Source organism: Physcomitrium patens, chromosome 7 (genome assembly GCF_059467195.1).
Source record: "Physcomitrium patens ecotype Gransden chromosome 7, ASM5946719v1, whole genome shotgun sequence".
NCBI lineage: Eukaryota > Viridiplantae > Streptophyta > Bryopsida > Funariales > Funariaceae > Physcomitrium > Physcomitrium patens.
The window spans coordinates 5,268,147-5,285,600 of NC_143416.1; positions in this window are offsets into that span (position 1 = coordinate 5,268,147).

Consider the following 17,454-nt stretch of genomic DNA (forward strand, 5'->3'; position numbering starts at 1 on the left):
TATCATGGCAGAACTTCTTGAAATGAAGAGTGCAATGGCACAAATGCAAGAGCAATTGAAGGAGTTAATGCTTGCAATGCATCAACTCAATTTACCACCACAAGGAGCAACAAGATTGGCAGGAAGTGAAGATATAGAAATGGTTAGAGCTGCTTCAACATCTGCACCAAACCATGTCCTTTTTCCTATGGTGGAACGCCCTTCAAATGTTAGAGAACCAAGAATTGCCCTATCCGAGAAGTTTGATGGCACCAGATCCAAGTTTCGAGGATTTATCAATCAAGTGTAACTTGTGATTGAACTTCAACCCCAAACCTATCCAACTCCGGGATCGCAAATTAGATTCATTGGTATGTTTCTTTCAGGTTCAGCACTATCATGGTTTTCATCTTTTTTTGAACGACGAGATCCAATATTGGATAATCTAGAGACTTTTTTGATGGAGTTTTGATCTATGTATGAAGAACATGATGCAATTCGTTTTGCAACCAATAAGATCCGTATTTTATGACAAAGAAATCGATCAGTAACGTTATATGCTTCACAATTTTGACAACTTGCAACTGATATCAAGTGGGATGATGTTGCACTTATTAGTCAATTTCTCTATGGATTACAATATGAGGTAAAAACATTAATGCTCAACTTACGTGATCCTCAAACATTGAGTCAAGCAATTGACTTTGCTGTGAAGTGCAACAATCACCTTTTTGAATCCCGATCTGAGAACCATACAAGTGGACCTCAACGTTACTATAATTCAATGGCAACACCAACACCTCTTCAAGACATACATTCAAAAGTAGAGGATATGTAAATTGATGCAGTACGTTTCAAACCTCTTACTAAGCAAGAAAAGACTCGTTGTCATCAAGAAGGATTATGTTTATATTGTGGAGAACCAAAGCACACTGCTCAACATTGTCCAAAGAAACGACGCAATCACAAAATGAGGAGTATGGCTATGAAAGAAGATAATATGTCGGAAAACGAGTTTGTCCAGCTACAATAGGGACCATGCGGCTAGAACCTTGCACAACATCTAGTAAAGGTGCTATTCTCTCCTTAGAGCCCTCTCCTTGTTTTACATTAAATGTTATTTTAGGACCTAATCATTACAAAGTCTCTGCCTTGTTAGATTCAAGAGCCTCAGTGTATTTTTTAGATGAAGAATTTACTAAAAGATATAGCATATCTTTAATAAAGAAAACTAAACCTGTTCATGTAGAAGTCATAGATGGTCGTCCATTATCTTCTGGAGATATTATTCACGAAACCCTTCCTATAGAAGTAATTATCAATGGTCATAATAGTTTTGTCGTATTTAATATCATTAGATCTCCCTCTAATCCAATCATTTTAGCTTTATCGTGGTTAGAAAAATACAACCCTCAAATAGATTGGATTTCCCGAACTCTTATTCTCTCTAAAAGTATAACTAATAGTGTAGTTAATCAAGTAGAGAGTCATAAGTCCAGTTCAATTAAACCCGTATTTATAGGTGCAAAAGCTTTCTTACATGCTGCTATGAAAGAATCACCATATATTATTTATGCCACACCCGTTTCTACTGGTGAAAAGACTTCAAGTGGCATTCCAAGCCAATATCAAGAATTTCAAGATGCATTTGAAAAAAAAAATGAAAATACACTCTGAAAATATCGTCCCTATGATTGCTCAATTGACCTTCAAGAAGGAGCACAATCGCCATTCAGACCAATCTATAGTTTATCACAAAATGAGTTGGTTGAACTCAAGGTGTATATTGAAGAAAATCTAGCTAAGAATATCATACGCCATTCTAAATCTCTGGCAAGAGTTCCAATTCTATTTGTGAAGAAAAAAGATGGATCATTTCAGATGTGTGTTGATTATCGAGGACTCAACAAGATTACCATCAAGAACAGGTATCTACTACCTTTAACATTTGGACTTCTTGATCAGCTGAATCAAGCTAAGATCTATACAAAAATAGATCTTCGGGGAGCATACAATCTAGTGCGCATCAAAGAAGGAGATGAATGGAAGACTACGTTTCGAACTAGGTATCGATATTTTGAATACAACGTCACGCCTTTTAGACTTACAAATGCACCAGCAGCTTTTCAACATCTAATGAATGATGTTTTTCAAGAGTTTTTGGATGATTTGTGGTCTATTATCTAGACGACATCTTGATCTATTCCAAGAATCCAAAAAAATATGAACTTCATGTTTGTCGTGTATTACAAAAATTAAGAGATGCAGGACTCTATGTCAAGATAAAAAAGTATATATTCCAGTCTATTCAAGTCGATTTCTTAGCTTACATCATTTCAAATGATGGACTTATGATGGATCCTAAGAAAGTTCAAACTATTATACATTGGAAGATCCCAAAAACGGTAAGAGATGTCCAATATTTTTTGGAATTTGCCAACTACTATCAGATCTTCATCAAAGACTTCTCTCGAGTTGCAGCTCGACTTACAAGTTTGACTTGTAAAGATAAACTCCAATGGAATCAAGAAGCGGAAGTTGCTTTTGAATCTTAGAAGACAGCATTTGTTTTTGTACCAATCTTGTATCGTGTTGATTTTTCCAAAGCATTCTTTATGGAAACAGATGCATCGGACTTTGCTCTAGGTGCGGTTTTATCACAAATGGGAACAGATGACAAACTTCATCCAGTAGCCTTTCATTTAAAAAAATTCTCAACAGCAGAAATCAATTATCAGATCCACGACAAAGAACTTCTTGCAATTGTGGATTCTTTTCAAGAATGGCCTCATTATCTAGAAGGCGCTTCTAGTCCAGTCACCATGTATACGGATTACAAGAACCTCGAATATTTTATGTCAGCATGCATATTAAATCGTCACCAAGCTCATTGGAGCATATTTTTATCAAGATTCGAGTTTATCATCACTTATCGGCCAAGAAAACAACAAGGTTTATCCGATGCCTTGTCTAGACGTTCTTATCTTGCACCAAAAGAAGGAGATGCAGCTTTTGAATAACAAAGAATAGTTCTCTTGAAGCCGGAGCAATTTCATCTTCGAGCAATAAAATCAACATTGACTGTTGATTTAACTTTTCTCAAGCAAGTCCTGTTAAGAATGTCTTCAGACCCTCTTATTCATGATATCAAGAATAATTCTTCTAAATCTCATGGACCGTCTAAATTTGAATTCAAGAACAACCTACTCTATTTCGAAGGACGCTTATATGTTATAGAAGGAGAAGCACGTTTACCTGTTCTTTAAGCTCGTCACGACTTCCCATCAGCAGGATATTTTGGATATAATAAGACTTTGGAGCTGATATGTAGGGATTTTTGGTGGCCTCAAATATGAAAGGCAGTCAAAGATTTTGTATAATCATGTGATGTTTGCTCAAGATGGAAACTCCTCGTCATCAACCTTTTGGACTTCTTCAGCCATTACCCATTCCAGAACAACCATGGTCTTCTGTTTCTATGGACTTCATCACGGATCTTCCTATCTCAGCTCTTTATGACCCTATATTCATGATAGTAGATCGTTTTATCAAGATGGCACATTTTGTACCATGTACAAAATCTATCACAGGTGAAGAAACAGCTAAACTCTTTCTTGACAATATCTATTGCTATCATGGATTACCCAAGGATATTATATCATATAGGGGAACTCAATTTGTATCAAGATTTTGGCGGACTCTTTTCAAGATTCTTAAAGTGGATATAAAACTATCTTCAGCATTCCATCTTCAAACTGATGGACAAACGGAGCATGTTAATCAAGTTTTGGAGCAATATTTAAGATGTACCATTAATTACCAACAAGATGATTGGACAACTCTTTTACCATTGGCAGAGTTTGCTTACAATAACATGATACATTCTTCTACAAAACAAACACCTTTTTTTGCTAATTATGGTTATCATCCATGACTTGATACTTTTGACTTTTCAAAAGTTGATAATCCTGCTGCAAAAGATTTGGCAATTCATTTATCAGAGCTACATGCAACGATGAAGGCGTAGTTAAAAGAGGCTCAAGAACAACAAAAGGTCAATGCAAATGTCTATCTAAAGGAACAACCATCAATGATCTTGGGTGATAAGGTATGGCTATTTTGTCGCAATATCAAGACCACTCGTCTTTGTGACAAATTGGACTATCGAAGGCTAGGACCATTTTCTATTTCTGCACAAATCAATCCAGTTGCATATTGTTTACATCTACCAGAGTCAATGAAAATCCATCCAGTATTCCACGTTTCTGTTCTTGAACCATACAAGACAGTGAACATACCAAGAAGACGACAAGCTCCACCTCCTCCTATAGAAGTGGACAATAATGAAGAGTTTGAAGTAGAAGAAATCTTAGATGCAAGGCGGCGCCGAAATAAATTAGAATATCTTGTCCATTGGCACGGATATGGTATTAGTGAATGCACATAGGAGCCAATAAAGAATCTTGCAAATGCAGCAAAGGCGGTGGAGGCTTTTCATCGACGACATCCATCAAAATCAAGATAAAAATCTTCTTTATAAAAGAAATAACATCTAGGCAAGATAACATTCTACTTTCAATTCTTGTTCGTAGCTTCTTTATAGTAGTGAAGCTCAGGAGATGGAGAACCAACAACCAGTGGATTCGACTCAAGAGCCTTCATTTGCTAACTTATCAAACAAGACATTACGATTGTCACAACCTTCAAGACGACGCAATTAAGATGAAGATCTTCAAGAACGACATGTTCTTCCTCGAATAGATGGCGAGATACAACGCTGTCAAATGGCATGATTTGCTATCTCGGAATACACTTGGTATCTAGCTGTAGAGAGTGTACCTTAAACCTTTACATGATTCTTTTCTTGGCTTCCGAAACTCCTTAATTTTTGTACAAAACTCCAAATATTACAAAATCCCTTCAAAACATATTATTCCCGCGAAGGGTTTTCTCGCTTGGAACTTTAGAAAATCATAACTATTGATCCAACCGTTTTGTTTGTTTCAAATTTACAAGACAGGTAGAATTTAGCCTTACCTTTCACCACAAAAAAAACGAACCGCAAATTCACTCCCGATCTTTTGGCATCTAAGAAACCGTAGCAGACACTCCAAACCCTAATTTACATGCACCCAAAACTATTTTCCTTATATCTCAAAAACCCGAACTCTAAATGTCATAAAACTTATGCAAAAAGTTTACTTACATGAAATTACACATTCCTTGAAATTTTGAGCCAAAATCTCACAAAATTCCTCAAGATATAGCTCAAGAGACAAACACTATTAAATCGGTTTACTTACTACCCTTAGATTTTATGTGCTGACTTCAAAATCCAATAACTCCTTCATTCCAAACTAGAATCCAGTAAGCAATATGCAAAAACGATAGCCGCAAAAGTGCTCTCTTCAGTTGCAGTCGTCGATCCTTATTTTCCGTCCATACAAGTGCGTTATGCCCAAAAGAGTGACAGTAGGTCCAAAACTAACATCTTAACTTTGAGCGCCTATAACTTCTTCATAGAAACCCTAAATGACACAAAACTTGCACCAAAACCTTGACCAAAAACCTAAACCTTTTGAACCTAGCCTTTAAAGTTCGAATGGCCTCGAGAAACTAACCCTAATCCCTAATATGGCCTTAGGCAGCCTCCTCAAAGCCCATTGGTCATGATTATTGACCAATAGGAATGGAGATTTTTATTTTTCATCTCCATTCATCTATATTGGTGCCCTAATTCCTCCCTTACTACCAAAATCCTTCTTTAATCCTTTTTCTTATAAGATTTACATAATGTATACTCTAAACACTAAATAAATGAACCAAAATAAGTTTTTAAATGTCACCAATGTCTAACAAAGGTAACTCTAAATATTTAGAAGTTACTATCAACGAAAACCAATCTTAAAAGCCACTATCAAAAGAAAATTAAAGTTATACAAATTCTATAGTAATCTTTTTAAACACCTTCTTTTCAAAGTAATAATCAAATTATATTCTACAACCAACTAAAATCTAGTAACATGGCTCTCATCATGTTACTTAATAAATTATATATTAAGTACATAATTACATTATTTTTATATAGTAGCCAAACCACAACACGACAACGCGTTTAGTATCACGATTTGGGAAGGGACTTCCGATGTTTGGTGATTGTGCTAGAGGTAGGAACAACTCCTGATGGTGTTCCAAATATTCTATTCGAAGGAAGTTATGTAGGCCTCAACAATGATCAAATAACTGGGTGGTCTTCCGTCCTAGTATGGAACACTACCGATGGTTGAGAGGCCCTATCAATCATCTTTGAAGAGAACAAAGATCAGAGTATGTGGCGAATACAATTTGTCGCATCATAGATTTCCTCAACATATGATGACCGCTCTTCGTGGAACTCATCTATAGAAAGGGGGGTAATGTCACGGACATAATCATATAAGCTAGTAATTATATATACAAATAAGTAGAAGTAAGTAAAAATAGATAAAAGTAAGTTAATTCTATAATATTTAATATGGAAGCTTTTTAGAAGCTTCATAGACGCTGCTTTGACTTCATAGGTGTCTTTAATTGACTTTTTGGATTAGAAACGTGGTCAACAAGTTGGCCATGTGCCACACATGTTGTTAGCTTAAAGATCAAGCTAACTATGTGGCCCACACATAGAAAAACTTGCCTTGTAAGTCAAGGCATGTGTCTTACAAAGTCAACACATATTAGAGGTCCTATAGAACGTTGCCACGTAGCTTCTAATTAGATAGTATATATAGAGACAAGAGTGAAGCCTTCTTCACTCTTGTCAATTCCTTTCTTGCTTCGAGTCTAGTTTCAAGGGTCTTTAGTTTTCTTATCTTTTGGCAATAGCCATTCCAATTTTACTTTCAATATACATACTTGTTTATTTATATTTTGTTACCTTTCTTTGAGTGAAGGCTCACTTGTCTGAATTATTTTTTTATCGAGTTCTTGTCCTTGACAACATCATACTTGGTCATCCAATCAATATCAACCTAATCAGAGCTTTTTGAATCCGTCGGGTACATCAAGTACTCCTCCAGACCTCCACATTGGTACACTACTCCAGGATGTTGCTCTACCTCCACAGGCACCTCCGTAATCAGTGCGACTTTGGTATCATCGAAGCTAAGCTCATCGTCCGACGTCAATTTAGATGCTGGCAATTAAGACTCTCAATGATAGCATTATCGTATTACATGCTTTCCTACTCGAGAACGCGTCGGGCGTCTAGTTGTAGAAGGTAGTATGGAGATTCGCTAATATTCAAGCAGTTTATCAGTTTTTGACTGTTGGAATGTAAACAACTGCAAGAATATACCGTAAGTCTATACGGATGTCCTTCGACTGCTCGCCAAAGTCCTTTTTATCCCAGCCGGTAGGTCTCTAGACGTTATAGAGAACCCCGAACAACCCAAATTGCTAATCTTTGATACCGCTGTCGTGTTGTGACACGATTATATGGTGAAAATATGACAAAAAAAATAATATTTTAATTAATATTCTATTATCATGGTTCAACAAGCATTCAATATATTTTACAAGGCTTTTATAAAAGCCTCTAATCCTATTTTCTTTACTTAATAGCTAGTAGATAAAAACTAGTTAGTAATTTTACCTTCTAGGCTATAGTAACTTTTTTATTACCTTAGAAAGGCCATAAAATAGTAAAAAAAGGATAAAAAGGATAATTTATTAGCACGGTTGATACTAGGATTAAGTTGAGGGTAGGATCGGGCTATAAAACCACTAGGATAGATTAGATTGATATCCGGGGGGTCGGCTGGAGATGAGACAGGGTCGAAATCCGACCTCCAGCCACTAAAACGGCCGCCTATGGCAAAATACGGGGGTTTTTTTAGATCGGGTTTTTGGATTGAAGAGCTAGCTTCAAGTTCTTTTCAAAGTCACTAGTTTGGTTTCATTAGGGTTTGTGAGGGGAGAAAAATTGCTGCTCAAAGTCAGTGTTTATTTTGGTGTTTCGGATTTTATATAAAACATTGATGGTTTGCATTCTCAATCGGTTTGTGCAAGTTGTGTAGCATCTATAGGTCAAAATTTGGTATTATTTGGATAGTTGGGTGTGCTAAGTGTATACAAAAATTTGTCTTAATCTAACCATGCAATCAAGAGATATCTGGGTTTTAGTACAAAGGGTTGTCGGAAGTTGGCAGTCTAGGGTTGGATAGGGTTTCTATGATATCTGAAGATCTACTAGTTGGATCGATGTAATTTTTGGCTTGGTAATAGAAGATTTGGAGATCAAGCAGCTATTCAATTTTGAACTGGAGTTAACTGTTGACAAAGGAGAAATCACTTCTGGAGTTTCTATATCAAATTTCAAGGTTGCGGCTGAGTGTCATCAGTGCGGTTTTTTCTTGCAATCTGTAAGTTGGGTTGCGCTGAAATTTTTTGAGCATATAGAAGGCTTATACTGGTATTTGGGTGCAAAATTTCACACTAAGTGGACGGTTGGATCAAAAGTTACAGCTTGTCAAAGCTCACTGGCTAGGGTTAGGACTTGTTAAGAAAAACAAAAACAACTTAATTATAAAAGAAATAAAGCAATTGGAATATTGTATGGTTAAAATGACTATGAGGAATGTTTTTAAATACTTGGAAATTAATATTTCAATTATATTCTTCATACATGGATAAAATCTATTAGGGTTTCTTTGTTATTTGCAAAAACAACTATACCTTCCACAGCCAGATACCCAGTGTAATCCCAAACAAGACAACACGTAATACGACACCGCTTTATACTCACGATCTTGTATCCACTGACTGTCTTGTTAGATTAACCCAATAAATTTCATTCACTCCGCATACTCAATCCTATAGACACCCTTTTAATTCTTCATCACAGACGTAACTCGATTTCACAAAACAGTCAAGAGTAATCAAATCCACTTCAATAAAAATCTCGAGTCACCATTACAACACTGACTTCAGCAACGATTGCCTCAGTCTTCCCAAAACCCTATGAAGAAAAAAAATCCAATTCTCCATCTTTTTTTCCCTTCCCGAAGCATGAAGCTAGCTCTCCGACCCTTCAAAAATCCCCCCAAAAACTTTTTCTCTCCCCCCTCTCATTTCTTAATCTTAATTCTGAATTTCTTTAATCTTCCGTCTTGGATCCGAAATTGGCTCCCGCCGTCAGAGCTTGGATCCAAAATTGGCTCTCGATGTCAAAGCTTTCTCCTCCGTTTTTACCTTTAAGAGATCTTTTTACCAAAAGGACGTTCCCGGAACAGTACAAAGGATGAAACAGCCTGAAACGAAATTGGAGCCCCGTAATCGGCACAACATTGAGTCGCCTGACCAATTCAGGTCTCATATTGGCTAAAAGGCCCGTAGTAAGACCTGGATGTTTTCACAATTGGATCGCATTACGTTGTCCGACCAATTTAGGTCTCATATTGGGTAAGATCTAGATTGGATGTCTTGAAATTGGATCCAATTGGCTCTTCAAACTATGCTCATCCGTCGTTGAATTGGTCCTTTCCCTTTCTGCTGACTCCCGTTATTGGAATCGAACGGAGCATTTCAGTAAGCCCCGGCTGACTGTAACGGGATGACTGAACCTAGCCTCTCAGTATTTACACTGGAATTGGTCGTTGCTCCCAATATTCGAGGTAACTGAACATTAATAAAAGTCCTCTTTCTTTATATTTTCACGGCATACTCGTGTTACAACACGACAGTGTATTGGAATCATTTGTAATACCATTTTGTCGCTGTCCTTGCCAATTATCAAAGTACCTCAATTCCACTCATTCTTGGCCTTCTTTTGATAAAGTCAGGGTCCCAATAAAATTAGATACGATAAAGTTAAACATTATAGCCAAAAGATGATATAGTTAATTGTATATGTAATACCAGCAATTATAGTTTGAACACTCCATAAAATATCCATTGATTTAACCCGACTATGATTTGCCATCCGTAATACCAATGTTGTGGGTACTAAGTGTTCCAAATCTAAAGCATCTATTGTATTAGCGTTCATTAAATTGAAATGAATCAGGATTGATCGTGATTACTAAAATTGAACAAAACATTACATTATTCATAAGTATGCTCCGACTGCTTGCAATTTCCACAAACTGATACATAATCGTCAGTGGCTCTGGGATTGAGACATTCACTGGCATAATGGCCAATCTGTCTGCAATGGAAACAACAAAGTCATCTTGTTGCACCACCATCAAGCATAGTGGATGTCTCCATTGGTATATACCTACTAGACTTGTTCCATATACGTTAAGAAAATGATCTTGATTGTCTTGTTGGTACGGAAGGAACTTGATTCGATGACGTCAGAGGAGTATATTGCTCATATCTCTACTACTTCTTCCCGTAGTATTAGTGGTTTATTGCAGACCCTTGATTAAAATTGGAACTTTGAAAGTTATTGAATGCTTGATTTTGTCGATTAGATCGATTTCCATTCTATCCAAACGTATTCTCCGATTAAACTTGATTGACATCCCACTGAGTTGATGGAATCATGGTCTGATTATTGAATTGTTGTTACCTTTGTAAATTCCAACAATTACCTGTTTTGTGCTTTCCTCCACAAAATGTACATTGATCCATCATTTGTGAGGGTGAAGTGCATTCTGTTACCAAATGACTGTGGTCCTTACAATTACTGCACCAATCATTGGTCCTAGTATTGGTAGGCTTTTGCCTCTTCTCCTTATCCTTGGCCATATTAACGGCCATTTTCTCTATTTTCTTTGTCAGGTTCAACAACAAGGCTTCATTGGAATCTTTTGGAGTTGGTATTATTCATAATTCTGTCGCAGTTAATGCTTATTGTTGATACAAAAAATAGGGAGCATATATTGTTGTCACGTTTGGTGGTATAACTTGCAATGGAGTGACATTAACTAGCCTCTGAATATTAGCAATGGAATTGGCCCTTAAATCTAACATCTGGGAATAAGCACCCACTGATCCGTTCTAAGTCAGATTTTGATAACTGCCTTGAATTGGAATCATCGTGGCAGCCGCAGTTAAAAACTGATCATAATGGCATTCCTCCCAAACCTTGGCTCTATTAAGGGATGCAGACACCGTAATGGGTTGAGCTTCTTTCACAAACATTTTAAACTCTGGTGGTTGTAAACTATTGATTAATATGGATAAGATAAATACCTCCGACATTTGGTGATTCAGCCACTTATTGAGTATATCAGCCACTTGGCCATAATACGATTCCACTGCCTCCCTGAAGATCATTTTACTGTTCATTAACTTTTCTTGAAAACGATCCTCAAAACCTATTGGCCAAAAATGGATTAGAAATATATTCTTCAATGCTTTCTAATTCAGAAATTAACCCACTGGTTGGCAGTTGTATCATTCAAACGTCGTGTCCTTTAAGATTGCTGGCAACCATCGTAATCAAATATCTTCGGTTCTTCCATTATTGGCTACACATGCTGTTAGAAACTGAGATAAATGTTGATCAGGATTTGTACCTGGAAAGCCCCTAAAAGTAGGTAATGGAGCCATTCTTATTATGCGATGGCTCACGTCACCTATTTAGATTGCTATTGGAAGTGCTGGACCACTTGTCGTCATTGAAGAGGACAATGTGCCGCTTAATCTCTTATTAAAATTACCACTACCTTTCTAAATTATCTTTTTCAGACTTTCTAACTTCCTCAATTTACTATTATTATCCCTGAATAAGTTTATTAGTTAAATTGGAAGTGAAAACAATGGATTTTGAAATATGCTGAATTGGCTTTTATTGAGAAGAAATTTATGCCATTCTATAGAACTAGTTTTTATAGAATCGGCAGTTTTTGCTATTAAGAAGGTATCCAATGGAGTACCCAATTTTTTTGTATTTCTTCTACTCGCAGTTAATGAACTCAAGAGATATGCTGAGCTGTTGACAAAATTTCCTACGAGTATTTTTGGCAATTTTCTTAACGGTATATATGTCTGAAATATTAGAGATTGGTCAGCTTCTAGGTATACTCGGATATGCCGACATGTATGCAATCATGGCTTAATCCAACTTTATCAATGCTTCTTTTTTAACTTATATTCTTATTCATTTCACAACGATTCTCTTACTTATGCTCTCTCTTGTCTTTCTTTCGATTGGAGTGTTTTCTTTACTGCAATGTTTTCATTCTCAATAATCATAATCTTTCATGATATACTGCTGAATTTGCTTCCTATTCTCTTATACTACTTTATTAGTTAGGATCACTCAATTAAATGTAATCCGAACCACTAAAACACCAAGAAATACTACAATGCTTCCTTCTAGGAACAATACTCCTTCATCAACTGATAACCACAATGTGCAACCCTGCACTCTCAAAAGACTGCTCAAAACACAATAATTTCCATCCAACACTAGGAATAACAGACTTCACTCCAACTAATCTAGATCCACACAATTTTTGTAATCACAGACTTCCTCTGTCCAAAACACACACAAGTCTCAATAAATAACAATCATAATCTTGCATCCATAATCAATCTTCCAATAACTTCTCATATAATTCAATCACATAATACTCCAATTACATAATCAATAACTCATAAATCAATCTCTGATTTTTTCCATAGACTCACTTCTCAGTATTCAAAAACTATCCATTACTCTTCAACAACAAAGAAAATAAAGAATAAAGAGGTAGCACCAAGCTTAACCCTCGCTCATGACTATCACAGTTTGCCCCCCCCAACAAACTTCTACAACTCCTACATAATTGCTACTGATTTCCAAATTCTAACCATAATCCTATAATAACTACTTTTAATAACTATATCAACCATCCGTCCTCCTGAGCTGACTATTCTATGGACTATTAATCTATTTTATCAATATCTTATAAAAATGAACTAATATCTATTCTACAATCTCACTATGTAAAGATTATGGACTATGATAAAAAAAAATTAATGTAATTTGTCATGATAAGACCAAATCATGAATAAAATAAAGACCAATTAAGAAAAGTTCTTTTGAGATCAATGATGAATTTTTGGATTTCTAAAGAGAATCCCTATAGTATGGACATACAAGGATGCAAGTGAATCTTTTATCCATACACTTTCTAATATAAATAACTATGAGTGTGTATTTTTGGATTTAATAACTTTAGAAGTTTTGAGATTTCAAAAGGTTGGAGATTTAGGTCATATGTATAAGAATTGTATGAAGAAATATGAAAAAAATTTAAAAGAATTGAATATGATTTCAAGTAGTAAGTGCATTTTGGATGTTATTGAAGAAGAAGAATTTATAGATGATTATATAAAGATTTTAGTGAGATTGGCTTTATATATAGATAGAATTAGAAATAGTGTTGTTGTAGAGCTTTATTCAAGGTAAATATATGAGGATATTTTAGAATTTTTCAAAAGGCTTGAGATAATTGATAGTCATATAATATTGAAAGAGGCTAGAGTGTAGATTAAGTATAAAACCATGGCCAAGAAGATAAAATATATGGAAACTCAATTACCTCAAGATACCAAAAAGTATATCAACACAAGCTACTATAGAGCCAAGATTGAGGGAGTTGAGAAAAATTGGTCATCAGTTCATTAAGTAGTCTTTGAATAAGTTGATGATTGAAAGAGTTAATTTTTTTATCAAGGTAGAAAAGGAGAAGTTTCTAAACATGATAAGGCTTTTGCCTTTGTAACTAAAAGAATTAGTTGTGTGGATTTTAGCATAATAATACCTATAATTATTTTTATTATTTCACATGTACCTAGGAATTTAAAGCCCATTCTAGTGCCAAAGGCTTTTTTATTCAAATTGATAGATTTATTGAAAGAAAAGGTCGAGATGGACATTCTTCAACTATCTATTATATCTTATTTTAATTGATGGTTCATCGTGTCAAAGAAGTCTAGAGCACTTAGGTTCATTCAAGACATACAATCAGCTAATAAGATGACTATTAGGAATGTAGGATCTAGACTAGTCATAGATGAAGTAACAAAAGCTTTTGTAAGGCATGTCATTTATTCTAATAAGAATTTATACTCAAGTTATGATCAATTTTAATTAGCAAAGGAGAATAGGGACCTAACCACTATGAAGACTCCTTCAAGTCTAGTACATATGTATACCTTATAGCAAAGTGCAACTAATTCTATAGCTCATATGCAAAATACAATGAACCAAATTTTAAGAAAGTTTGTACCAAAAAAGATCTTATTTTTTTTAGATGATGTTCTAATAAAAAATTACAAAGATGAAGATAAGGATTTGATTTTAGAAGAAAATGGATTCTATACATTTATAAAAGAATATATTGAAGAGGTGGAACGCATTTTGAAAAGACTTGAAGAAGAAAATTTTACTTTATTTCTTGAAAAGTTTACATTTGGATTTAAAACAATTATAGTTGTTGGCCATTCATGCAAAAGCTATGGAAGAAAATCAAACTTGGATAAGATAGATACTATAATAATATTAAAAGTATATAGGAGTATTACTAAAATAAGAAGATTTTTAGATACTTGTATATTTTATTATATATGGATTTTCTATTATGTTCATATTGTAAGCCTTTGTATTATTTATTGTAAAAAAAAAAAAAAAAATTTCATGGAATGAAAAGCAAGAATTGGCCATGGATGGATTAAAGGTGGTTTTGAAATTATGACCAGTATTAAGGAAAGTGAACTATAATTGTAGAAGATCAGTAATAGTAATAGTTGATACAAGTCCTATAGACATTGGATGGACTATTAGACAAGATAATAAGAAAGATAACCAGTTTGTAATTAGATTTAAAGTAAGGATTTTTATTAAAAGGCAAAGATCTTATCCACAAGTAAAAAAGTAGCTTTGGAATGTACTTACAATATTCAAAGCTAAGATGAATTATTTAATAGGTGTTCATGTGGTGTTGGAGATCAATTGCTTCTCTTTGCTTAGAATGGTTTTTAATTGTAGTATACCAAATATAGCTATGTCTAAAAAATTCTTTTATTAAATTTCTAAATCTTATTTTGGTATATGTCATGGACAAAAAAAGTTGGTGGGAAATATATTATCTAAGACAATGTACTCAAGAGAGAAAAAAATGCTTGTACAAGAAGAAGATGGAAACTTAGAGTAAGGCTTTGTATTTGTCACAAGTAGAAGAAATCAAGATAATAATGTTCTACCTTTCAAAATTGGTTTGTATGAAGGGAGGTTGAGAGACATTGGCTTATATTTGAGTACAATAGAGAGGCAAGATGGTTGCTTAGACAAGACCTTTAAGGATATTAGGCACCAATCTTACAACTATCTTTTATGTAATGGATTCTTGTAGAAGAGGTCAAAGAGGAGAGATGGTGTGCCATTGAAATTGGTAGATGATTTAGGGACCAAATATAAGGTATTAGAAGTTTCATGATACATTGTGGATTGGACATAGAAGAGTTTGGACTACCTACATAAAGATCAAGGAACACTATTAGTAGGACTTATATAAAAATATGGAGGAATTTATGAGCTCTTATAAAGAATACCAATTGTAATCTAAGGTAAGATATAGAAATGGTTTATGCCTTACCTATCCACTTGTCATTCATTTTTAATGGGTGATTGTAATCGTCGTTTGACTCGGACTCAAAACACCAAGATATTTGATCAATATAGGTGGGTTCGATCTCAGGGAAAGACTCGTTGTATGAATTGGATATGTTATGTCACAATTGATTATGTATTAATTATCTAAAACTTCCAAAGTTCTCTTCCTCATCTCAATTCAATCCCTTCACAATCTCTACAATCGTTCACTGCCCTGCAGCAACTCAATATCACTGACATTCCTGACATCTATAGGATGCTTAATCTCTTTCCACAGTACTTCAATTCTCAATTCCTTTACTTTTACTCAATCTTCCAGTGCTACTAACACAATGCAATAATCTCTATTATCACAATCACACTTTTTTTCTCTAAATTAATTAATTCGAATTCATAATTTTTAATATCTCAATCACAGTTTCAGCAATCCTTTTCTTAAATCCAATACTAAAGAAAAACACAAAAGCAAAGAAAACAAAAGGGTAGCTCCAAGCTTTACTCTGGCTCACGACTATCACAGTCTGGCCTTCATTCCTTCTTCCTCAACCTCTTTATCCTACTCAACTGACATGGCAGTTAACAGATTCCAAAAGGTACATATTTTGGCATGTTAACCGCTTTTCCCGCTAACTACCAATTCCTACCAATACCAATTGGTAACCATCCGACCAATTCCAGATTTTACCAACAAAGAATTGGTACGGGGTTTCAAAGACCAATTACCAATTCTACATAGTCCCACTCCTAGCTGTGCAGCGTACTCGCAAACACCAATATACACCAATTTTATAACATTTGCACATCATCTTCTTCCTCCAATTCTTGAACTTGTTGTTCTCCTTATTCTGTTCCAATATGCTTCGCTATTGGGTTGGCTTCGTCTTCCGCTCCCTCTTCTGTCTGCTCCTCTTTAAGTTGGGCTGTCAGATCTTCGTTCAACGCTTCCAATGTGCGCACCTGAGATTCCAATAATGCGATTTGGTTGTCTCACTCTTTCAGCTGCTCTTTGAGTACATGCACCTATATCTCCGGTTCTCCTGACGATGTACTGGCGGGATTGGCTGCTTCCTTCTGCTTGTTCAATGTAGACACCTCGGCTTCCAATTCCTGAATCCGGAGTGTTAACGTCTCGTTCTCCACCTTTGAACTCTCCGACTGCCTACGTAAATCGTCCTCCAATTTAGTCTTCTCGGCCGCCAATTCTTCCGCCCGATTCATTTTCTCCTGACAGTGGTTCCGCAACTCAATACACTCCTACTTATTAAGCTCCGCCAGAGTCTTCATCATCTTGTGCTGCCTGGTCTATTCCCCTTCTCTCTCCTTGACCTAGTGCTCCAATTTAGCATACTTGAGGGCGTCCGTTACTAAAATGCGTTATAAATCCTTGATCTTCTGCTTTTGCTTCTCCAAAATCTTGTTCTTTTCTTCCAATTTCTGTTGAAGACTCAGCTCGTTGTCCATCCTTACAACTGCCAAATGCAATTGGTTAATCTGTGCTGAGATCAACTCCTTAAGCTCTCCTGCCTGCTCACTACCTCCTAATGAATCCACCCGTTGAAAATACTGCACTGGTACTGGTGTTGCTTCTGCCCTATTGGTGTTGGGGGGAACCAATTCCGTTGATAATGAACTCGCATTGGTCCGATCGCAATTCCTAGCTTGACTGCATTCTGCTATCGGCGCTCCTTCTACTGGTGTTGATGGTATTGGTACTGGCTCCGGTCTTGTCTCCATCGCTACAGGTCCCGATCTCGCCACCAATACTAGTTGCTGCAGCTGATACTTAATGGCGCTACCCACGTAATTGGAACACAACAACATCGTAACCTTTCCTGTTCTCCTCTTCGTGTCCAATTCCGCATGGATCCTTGTTGCAACATATG